Genomic DNA, 10850 nt, shown 5'->3' on the forward strand with positions numbered 1-10850 from the left:
CCTTAGTCCCCCTGAGAACACGATCTATACCCTGGTGCTCCTATAAAGAGGGCTGCATCTCCGACATTCACATCCCTTCTGCTCCGTTGGGATAACACTTCTAATCTGATTCAGTTGTCTCAACTCTGTCTGTCCTGCAAGCACAGGGACAATATCAGAAGCTGCAACAGAGAACCAGAGACCCGGTGTGAGACAGAGCTGACCATAGTACTGCCGCTCATGAAGCCAGAACTAGGAGCCGTCACCCAAGCTTTGTGGAGGATTCACGAGGAGATGCTGTGATTGGAAGGACTAAGAAAGCCTTATAACTGGCCTAAAGTCGCGAGGCTAAAGGCAGAGAGGCCTGGGAGTTCACTTTGGAAGTTCTCTGATTGTGGGATTGTATGTTTTGTGGGTTTATTTTTGTTTGTTTTGTTTTTTAAATTGATTTTATTGAAAATTTAGAGAGACTTAGGGTTTCTATCCATTCATTGTTGCACTTTTCTCCCTGCCCACGCCCTCCGCCTCAAGTTCCCTCTTTTCTTTGAAAAATAAAAGAAAAAGTCTTTCATTGTTATACAATCCTTCCCCCGCCAAGTCTACTCCAATATGCAGCCTTTGTTCTGGACTCCTATCATGACAATAATACCTAATCATATGTCCTTTTTAAACAATTCTCTCCCTCATCTGTTTCAAGGCAATATACATTATTTATTCCCTCTTTCTCAGTCTTCCCTCAACCTCTATGTTAGTCCCACTTTACAACAGTGGCTCTATGCAATATTTGTCCTTTTGTGACTGAGATATTTCACTCTGCATAATGTCTTCTAGAGTCACCTATTTTATATATTTTGTGAGTTTCTTGTTTTTCAATGGAGCATAGTAGAAATACAATTTGACCCAGCAATTCCACTACTGGGAATATACCCTTAAGAAACCATAACTGCCACCCAAGCAGATATATGCACACCCATGTTTATTGCAGCTTTGTTCACTATAGCAAAGATTTGGAAACAACCTATGTGCCCATCAACAAATGAATAAATAGAGAAGCTCTGTTATATTCACACAGAGGATTGTATGTTTTACCATCCTGAATTCTAACCTGTTAACTTCTCTGATAACTTTCATAATAAGGAGTATGTTTCTGTGAAAACAATGTCACATATTTTGTACCCAGTAAGGCAGTAGGAGTTTTTACTTGAATCCATAATTAACACCCTTGATACCAGCAGTCAGGAAATAAGAAAACACATTGCACTGGGGAAATCTATAATGATGTTACTTTGAAGTCTAAGGTGCCTCTGATTCAGACCATGGTCTTTCCAATCACTTGCTTTGCGTCTGAGAGCTGGATAGTGAATAAGGATGACAGAAGATGATTGATGCCTCTGAGACGTGGTGTTGAAGAAGAGCACAGACCCTCCCATGGACGGCCAAGAGAACAAGCTGATTATGTCTTGGAGAGGGTGCGACCAGAGTGCTCTTTGGAGGCAAGAATCATGAGGCTTCACCTCACATACTTTGGGCATTTTACTAGGAGATACTATTCCTTAGAGAGGGACATGATGCTAGGAAGGGTGGAGGGTCGGTGAAGAGAGGAAGACCCTCGACCAGGTTGATTGACACGATGACTCAGGAATTGTTAGGATAGCACAGTATAGAGCAGGGTTCAGATCTTTTTTTTTTTTTTTTTTTTTTTTTTTTTTTTTTAAACGGGTGGTTAGATGCCACGAAGTAGATGGCAATGCCTTAACCGTATGCGTGTTGTAAAGGCCCAAAGGACCTCTTCCATCCTTGTCAAGGGGAGTGCTAACCTTCTCTCCTTTCATACAACACAGGGTTCAGATCTTTTGTTCATAGGGTCACTGTGAATCAGACTTGACTTGGCAGAACCACACAATAACAACAGGGCAGTGGGATTGATGCTAGAATTAGTACAAGTACGTACAGGAGCATCCAGGACACACTTGACCACATGAGAATTGGTTTGCTATTATGGATGCTGTTGGTGGGAGCAGATGCCCCTTTTAGGGTAAGTGGAAGTTAGAGTAAGCTGTCCCCACGCTGCTCTTGTTCTTTTTACAGGAGCACAATTCCTTACCTACTAGACCACCAGAACTCCGTAAGTTGGAAGTAGTGACTTGGTAAGATTTGCATTTCTGAATACTGGACAAAGCATGGGAGAAACTGGGGGAGGCTGCTGGGAGATCTCACAATTGCTGTGCTTCATTTCAAGTCAGTTAAGGTTCCAGTCCTTGGGAAATGGCATCCTGCTGAGAGAACTGGAAGGTCAGAGAAGAAAAGAAGGTCCTCAATACGATGGATTGATACAGTGACTGTAACAACGGGCTCGAGTGTGTCTCGGATTGTGGGGATAGTGTAGGATGGGGCAAGGGTTAGATCTGTTGTTTATAGAATTGCTGTGAGTCATAGAGTTCTGTTGGCCTGGTGGGTAGAAAATTACACTACCAAGTCAAAGGTGGGTGATTTTAATCTGCGGCCCTCAGGCCTGGCTTTAATTGTTTTCAGTTAAACATTCTTCTAAGCGGTGTAGCACTGGTCTGTCCATTTGCTGTACAGAGGAAACTCGTATTTACTGTGATGCTAAACCCTTTGACACTGATGTGTCAAATGTGATAATGGTTACCCATAGCGGACAGTGTTTGGCTGAGCTCCCTGATTAAAACAGGCTTGGAAGCAGAAGTGGCATCCACTTCTGAAATAGCTTGCCTCTAGAATCTCTATGAATTTAGAGAAACAATGAAAGTTATGCAAGTGTTCAGGTCTTTCGTTCATAGGGTCGCGATGAATCGTCTATGACTTGATGGCACTTAACACCACCACCACCACCACCACCACCACAGGTAAGAGGTAAACAGACTAGCCCAAGACACAGAAACAGAGATGACAGGATCCTCACTGATGCTGGCCAATGCTTGAGGACCAGGTGTATTTTCTTTTTTTTTTTTAATAACTTTTTATTTTAATTCCAATTTTAATGAACATTTACAGAGTAGTTAGCTTTTCATTCATTCATTATTGCACATTTTACCCCCTCTCCTTTACTTCTCCATCTCCAAGTTCACTTTTTAAAAAAAATACTCCTTCCCTACACACCCTCAGTTCTTTCTGCAATCATATATAGCTCTTATTCTTGGCTGTTGACTTACATATACTGCCTAATCATATATTCATTTTAGACAGTTCTTTTCTTTCATCTGTTCCAATGCAGCGGTCATTTCTGTCCACTCTTATCCCATCCTCTTCCCAACCTCCCATGTCAGACCTGCTGTATAACAGTGGTGCTAGGCAGTATTTGTCCTTTTGTGTTTGAGATATTTCACTGAGAATTTCCTTCAGTGAAGACAGAGGGCTAAAGTTACAGCCTCCTTCTATAGCAGCTCTTTGACATTTCCCTCCTAGACCAGACAGAAACACAGAAAGGGAACCTGTGCTGGTTTCTTCTTCATCAGGACAAAGCTTCCTGAGTAGTCAAATGAAAGAACAAGACAAAAGCCATGGGGGTTCATTCCAACTCGTAGCTACCCTGTAAGGACAGACCAGAACTGCTCTAGGTGGCTCCCATGCCTCATTTTTGTCCAGTGGAGCAGCCAGTGCCCACCCTTTGGATAGCAGCCTTATGGTTAATGACGTTGACATCAAGGCTGCTTTCCATCAAATACATACCCAGACAATGAACCCACCCTCTTTCCCTTTCCTGAGGAAGGCAAGGAGATACTCCTGAGTACTTTCCAGATTTAGAGCTAGACAACTGAGTCCAAATCTTAATCTCTCTGTTCTTAAATCTGGGCGTGTGACTCAGTAAACAAAGGGGGCCCTTCACTCTGTATTTGTTATTGAATTTCTCCTCCCTCTTTTCAAGTGGCAGGAATCAGAGAATTAGTTTTGTTCTTTGCTATTGTATTATTTTGAAACTCCACGTCACTTACTCTGGGCACATGACCAGGAGAGACCCGTCTTTGAAGAAGGTGCTCGGAAGGGTGAAGGGACAGTGTAGGAGAGGGAGACCCCAGATGAGATGGATTGATACAGTAACTGAGTGTTGATGTGTCGGAATTAGTAAGACTGGCTCAGGACAGGGAAGGGTTCAGAGCTGCTGTATACAGGGTCACTATACATCGCCGATGACTCAAAAGCACATAACAACAATGACATACTATGACAGGTTTGGAAGCAGGAGTGGCATCCACTTCCTAAACAACATGCCTCCAGAAACTCTATGAACTTTGATAAATGTCGGGCTCCAGAAGGCCTTTTGTTCATAGGATCACTATGCCACTATGAGTCATGCTTGAGTAGAAGACAATCAAAAGCAACAACATTGCCTTTTAGACTCTAGATTTAGTTCCATAAGACAGCGCAGAACTGTTCCTATTATGACTTGTTTGTGCAGCCGGAATGGTTGTTGTTGTTGTTGCTGTTGTTGTTATGTGCCGTCGAGTAACTTGCGACTCATAGCAACCCTGTGTACAACAGCCCTAAACCCTGCTCTATTCTGTGCCAATCTCACTGCCTCTGACACATCCATCCCGATTACCCCAGTCACTGAATCAATCCACCTCATAGAGGGTCTTCCCCTCCTGCGCTGTCCCTCCACTCTGCCCAGCATGATGTCCCTCTCCAAAGATCTGTCTCTCCTTACAACATGTCCAAAGTATGTCAGGCGAAGCCCCAGAATCCTTGCCTCCAAGGAGCAGCCTAGTTTAACCCTCCCTAGGATGAGTCACATGGAAAAAAGACTAATTCTTCAAGAATCTTATAAATGAAAGGTTAAAGAATCTAATTATGTTCCTTGTCTTAATAGTACACAAATTATCCATCTCATGAAGAGACTTCATCATGAGTTTAGAGGGGAAGCTTGTCATTAATTGTGGCAGTTGCTTTTCTTAGGTACAAGTGGAAGATTTTATTTTTTATACTGTTAAAATTACCATTTTTACCTAATATACACAAAGAAGAGTTGTCGGTAATTTCTCAAAAAGTGTTGCATTATAATTTGTCGATCCTGGGAGCAATTTGGGCAATACTCAAATGTCCCAGAATTCCTCATGCACATATTGTGTCTCAACAAGAGCTGACAACCTGATCTAACTACCACGCACCGTTTGCTCACTGCTTGTCATCATACAGCACTAGATGTCCAGAAGCACATCAAAAAAATAATTCAGGGCAGCTCTACTACTCGGACGAAATGGTAGGTATCTCATTGTGGTTCTGATTTACATCCTCTCTTTCTTTTTTTAAACTAATTTTAATGAAAGTTTATAGAGACTTAGGCTTCCATTCATTCATTGCTGCACTTTTCTCCCTGCCCACGCCCTCCCCTCTAATTCGCTCTTCTCTTTGAAAAGTAAAATTCTTTCATTGTTACACAATCCCTACCCCCAAGTCCACTCCACTGTGCAGCCTTCTCTCTTAATGCCAGGGGTTCTGAGCATTTCTTCATGTGTCTGTAGGCCAATCAACTATCTTCCCCTGTGAAAAGTCATTTCAGGTCTTTTGTCCATTGTGTAACTGGATTATCAATCTTTTTCTTCTGGAGGCCCTGTAGGGTTTTGTAAACATTTGTTATGAGATGCTTGACTGAGATGGGTTTGCCAAATGGGTTTTTCCCTCCCAGTCAGTAGGTTTCTGTTCACCCAGTTGGAAAAAGTTTTTGATGCACACGCGGATTTAATCTTTAGAAGGTCCTATTCATCAATTTTATCCTCTCCTGATTGTGTATTTCTGGCTGTATTCGTCAGCCTTTTTTATATCATATTCCAGGACTTCTAAACTTGTTCCCATTTGTCTCTTATAAATTTAACAGACAACTCATACTTTTTTTTTTACTAACATAAAGAGGACATCTCCTCCTTTTAAAAAATAAATATTTTTATCATTCATATGCATTGTGTTTCATGCATGTACATTGCTTTTTTTTTTACATAGCATTTTTGAGTGTTTATTTTTTAATTAATTTTAATGAAAGTTTACAGAGACTTTGGATTTCCATTCATTCGTTGTTGCACTTTTTTCCCTGACCACCCCTCCTACCCCAGTTTGGTCTTCTCTTTGAAAAGTAAAAGAAAAATTCTTTGGTTGTTATACAATCCCTCACCGCAAGTCCACTCCACTGTGCAGCCTTCATTCTGGACTCCTGTCGCGACAATAGTATTTAATCATATGTCCCTTTTTTTTTTTTCATATGTCCCTTTTAAACAGTTCTCTCCCTCACCACAAGTATCAGTTCCAGCTCCTAAAGATGCCTTCGGGTTTTCAGGCTCTAAATCTTAAAGCGATGAGGCTTCTCATATTTCTTCTGCTAAAGTAATGATGGATTTGACCTGCCAGGGACAAAGCTTTGTGTTCAGCAATTTAAACACACTACAGAATATGTATTGCGATGGGAAAGTCTGCTATTAAGGACCTCTCTAAAGTACTCAAGAGCAACAGTGTCTCTCTGGAGACTAAGGTGTGCCTGATACAGTCCATGGTCTTTGCAATCACTTGTTATGCATCAGAGAGTTGGACAATGACTAGGGAGGATAGAAGGAGAATTGATGCCTTTGAGCTGTGGTGCTGGAGAAGAGTATTGAATGTACCATGGACTGCCAAGAAAACAAACAGATTCATCCCGGAGAGGGTTAAACCAGGCTGCTCCTTGGAGGCCAGGATTCTGGGACTTCGTCTGACATACTTTGGACATGTTGTAAGGAGAGACAGGTCCTTGGAGAGGGACATCATGCTTGGGAGGGTGGAGGGACAGCACAGGAGGGGAAGGCTCACTGTGAGGTGAATTGATTCAGTGACTGGGATAATCGGGATGGGAGTGTTAGAGACAGTGTGATTGGCACAGGATAGAGCAGGGTTTAGGGCTGTTGTACATAGGGTTGCTATGAGTCACAAATGACTCAACGGCACATAACAACAACCACAACAACAGAATAGGCCTCCTGAGCCCCCATCCGCAGGTATGTTATTGCTATGTGCCCTTGAGTCACAGCTGACTCATAGCTGGCTTTCTAGCAGGCTTTCAGAGGCTGTAAATCACAGAGAAGGAAATTACCCGTCTATCTCCGAAGAAGCCACTGATGAATCTGAACCAGCTCCCTTTGGGCTGGCAGTGCAACTCCTTACCACTAGGCCACTAGCGTTCTCCTAGCACAGGTCTTGTTGTCGGTATATGTATTGATTTTGAGCACCATGGAGTCAGAACCACCTTATAACTGACTGTCCAGTGGGTTTTCAGAGGCACAAGAGGAGATTTCACATTTTTCTCCCTTGAAGCAGCTTCTAACCGCCGCATACCTTTGAGTTGGCATTGCAACTTCTTACCACGAGAAGGGACTGAGATTGTTAACAATTCCACAGTTAATACTCTTGGTACCAGCAGTCAGGAAACCAAAGGACAAATTGCCTTAGGAAATCTGCTGTCAGGGCCCTCTTGAGAGTGTAAAAGAGGAGTGATGTCTCTCTAGAGACTAAGGAGAACCTGCTTCAGGCTGTGGTCTTCACAACTATTTGCTACACGTCAGAGTCAGATGGTGATTAAGGGTGATGGAAAAAGAACTGATGTCTTTGAGGTGTGGTGCTGGAGAAGAGTATTGAACAAACCGTGGACTGCAAAGACATAACAAATCTATCCTAGAGAGGGTGAAACCAAGCTGCTCCCTGGAGGGAAGTATTTTGAAGCTCACGTTCTTTGAGCATGTTGCCAGAAAGGGCCAGTCTTTGGAGAGAAGCATCATTCTCGGAAGGATGGAGGGACAGTGCAGGAGAGGAAGACCCAGATGAGATGAACTGACACAGCAATCAGGTTGATGGTGGGAGGAGATATGTCAGAAACAGTGAGACTGGCTCAGAATCAGGCAGGCATCAGAGCTACTGTGCATAGGATCACTGTGAGTTGCAGGAGATTAGATGGGACATAACAGCTCCCTGCCACAGGCCTCTTAGAGGGTAGGATTTGTAACACACATTTGGGAGGCACAGTTCAGTCCACAACACCGGGGAAAGAGGATTTGTATGTTTTAGACAATTTTTCTGTGGTGTAGTGAGTAGGGGGTTCTCTGACCTCCAACAGAAGAAAGATGGACAGTTTCCTCCCAGCCTTGAATATCCAGTCGAGGTTCAGCTGATAATGACAATGAGGGGTTTGTGTTTTGTTTTTGTTTTGGGGTTTTTTTCTTTCTTTTTTTGTTTGTTTGGGGTTTGTGTGTGTGTGTGTGTGTGTGTGTGAATTTAAAATGACTCTGAAAATTAAAGTCTACTTTGAAAGATGGAGTTGTTTGGTTCTCACTGAGGTGGGTCTTGTCTGTGTCAAGTCAGCAGCAGGTGCTTTATGGAAACAGGCCCTTTTGTTGAAAACTCGGCACCTTCTTAACTCTCATTACCCTCATCATCTAATTAATCTTGCTCTTTGTGGTGTTCATTCTCGAGGATTTCATTCTCAGCCTCTGTTGGCTGCTGAAATTACATACATTCGTTGCATTCTTTTCCAAGGTGACTTTGCAGTGAGTAGATAAAATGATTCTTATAACGAGTATTCTCTTTCCACGAGGAGAAATGGATTTTAATAGCAGGGTTTTATTAATGAAGTAATTTGAAATGTAGGAATGAATCTTTTTTTCCCCCTTCCTCCCTCCAGAAAGTAATAAATGCCAGCGATGAGGATTTATTTCATAGTCCACGGGTTAGTACTGGGGCACGCTCGGCCTGCCAGAGCAGAATCCCAGTCCTGTCACCTGGTGGGACCTGGGGGACACGTGGACAACCTTGCCTTCTCAGACCATGACCTTGAGGATGGAGAGAGGGCCCTTCTCCACAGTCACTCTTCAAAATTTTCTCCTATACACGCAATAAAGGAGACAGTACAAGTAATAATAATCATTTGTGCTAATTTTAGAGTACCCTGGTGTGACAGTGGTTAGAGGTCAGTGGTTTGAACCTACCAGTTATTCCACAGGTGAAAGACAGAGCCATCTGCCTCCTCGAAGTGCATGGAGTTAGCAACCCTGGTGTGTTTGCTGTGTTTCCGTGTAACGTTGAATATGACCCATCGTGACAATATGAACAACTGATGTCAACCCTGACCTGTCCTGGGCCATCCTCACAATCTATCATTCACCAGCTCATTGCTACAGTCCCTGTTTCAAGTCCCCTTCACTTCCAGCAAGCAGAGTTGTGTCATCTGCCTGACATACGTTCTTGATGAGCCTTTGCCCTGATCCCAATGTCGCATTCTTCTTCATAAGGAGGGACTCCATTAGTGCTGTAAGTTCTCTGTGTGTTAGAACTGTTTCACAGTGTTTAACTGTTACAAGCATTTTAAAATTCTTTAACGTTTCCCCCTTATATGACCAGACTTTATCTAATAATATATTTTTATTAAATTAAGTAGTATGTACTTTTTATATTTATTTATATTTCTTCTTTATTACTGCTCTTCCACCTTCCCAAACATTATTTTGCTCTTTCAGAAGTAACCTCTCCTAGCAACATGCCAAAGTAGGTGAGCTATCTTTGAATTGTAGTGTTAGCAAAGAGTATTGGATATCCCTTAGACTAGCAGAAAAAGAAACAAATCTTTTTTTTTGGAGAAAGAACATGTAACTTGATTGCTCCTTAAAGACAATCATGACCTTTGTCTGACATATTATGTCATATTGTCAGGAGCTGCTAATCCTTGGGTAAAAATATCATATGTGGAAAAATAGAGAGAGAAGAGGAGCAAGGGAGGGAGAGAGAGAGGGTCTCAAGAAAATGCATTTATGTAGTGAGTGAGTGCAGCTGTGAACTTGAGCACGGAGAAATTGTGAAACTAGGGCAAAGTTTCTATCTGGGTCCCTATGAGTGGTAGTCAACTCAATGACACTTAACAACAAGAGTAAATAGAAAAGTCAAATTATGCTTTCGCAAACTGTAGCTAACTCTGAAAAGAATGGGAATCCCAGAACACTTGATTGTACTCATGTGAAACCTATGCTTGGACCAGGAGGCAGTTGGCAGAACAGAGCAGGGAGACACTGCATGGTTCAAAATTGGGAAGAGTGTATGTCAGGGATGTGTCCTATCTTCAAACCTTTTAAATCTGTATGAAGAACAAATCATCTTTGAGGTTGGGCTCTAAAAGGAGGAATATGGCATCAGTATTGGAGGTAGACTCATCTACAACCAGTGTTATGCAAATTATACAACCTTACTCGCTGAAACTGAAGAGGACCTGAAGCACTTGTTACAGAAGATCAAGGATTGCAGCCTTCAATATGGTTTGAAGCTCAACTATAAGAAACAAAGACTCTCACCACTGGGCTGATCATGATAGATGGTGAAGAGATTGAGATAGTTGACAGCTTCAGGCCACCAAACACTGTACATCCTGGGTGACCGTAATGGTATTTGACACTCCAGTGGCACAAGGTTCAGCATCACAGCAACCCTATGTTACCTCAGTACAGCATATTGACAGAAGAGTGCTGTACTACTTAGAAGAATGTTCCCCCAAAATAAAATAACAACCTTAGGTCCTTCCTGAGGCCTTGTTGACTCTAAATAATAGGCTTAAATTAAAAAAAAAATCCACCAAAAACACCGTAAAACAAAACAAAACAAAAATCCCAACAAAAACCCCTCAACCAATGTAATATGCTGTTCTTGTTATGTGCTGTTTAGTCATTTGTGATATATAGCGACCATGTGTACAGCAACTCTGAAGCAGTCTCATTAATTCTGACACCAATCCTCATTGCCCCAGATACTGTGTGAAGCCATCTCGTCAGGAGTCTTCCTCTCCTGCACTGTCCCTTCACCCTTCCATGCATAATACCCTTCTCTAAGGAGGAGCTTCAGCATCTTAGCCTCCAAGG

The sequence above is a fragment of the Elephantulus edwardii genome, unplaced genomic scaffold (assembly GCF_000299155.1).
Source record: "Elephantulus edwardii isolate Elephantulus edwardi_28Jun2011 unplaced genomic scaffold, EleEdw1.0 scaffold00317, whole genome shotgun sequence".
Classification (NCBI taxonomy): domain Eukaryota; kingdom Metazoa; phylum Chordata; class Mammalia; order Macroscelidea; family Macroscelididae; genus Elephantulus; species Elephantulus edwardii.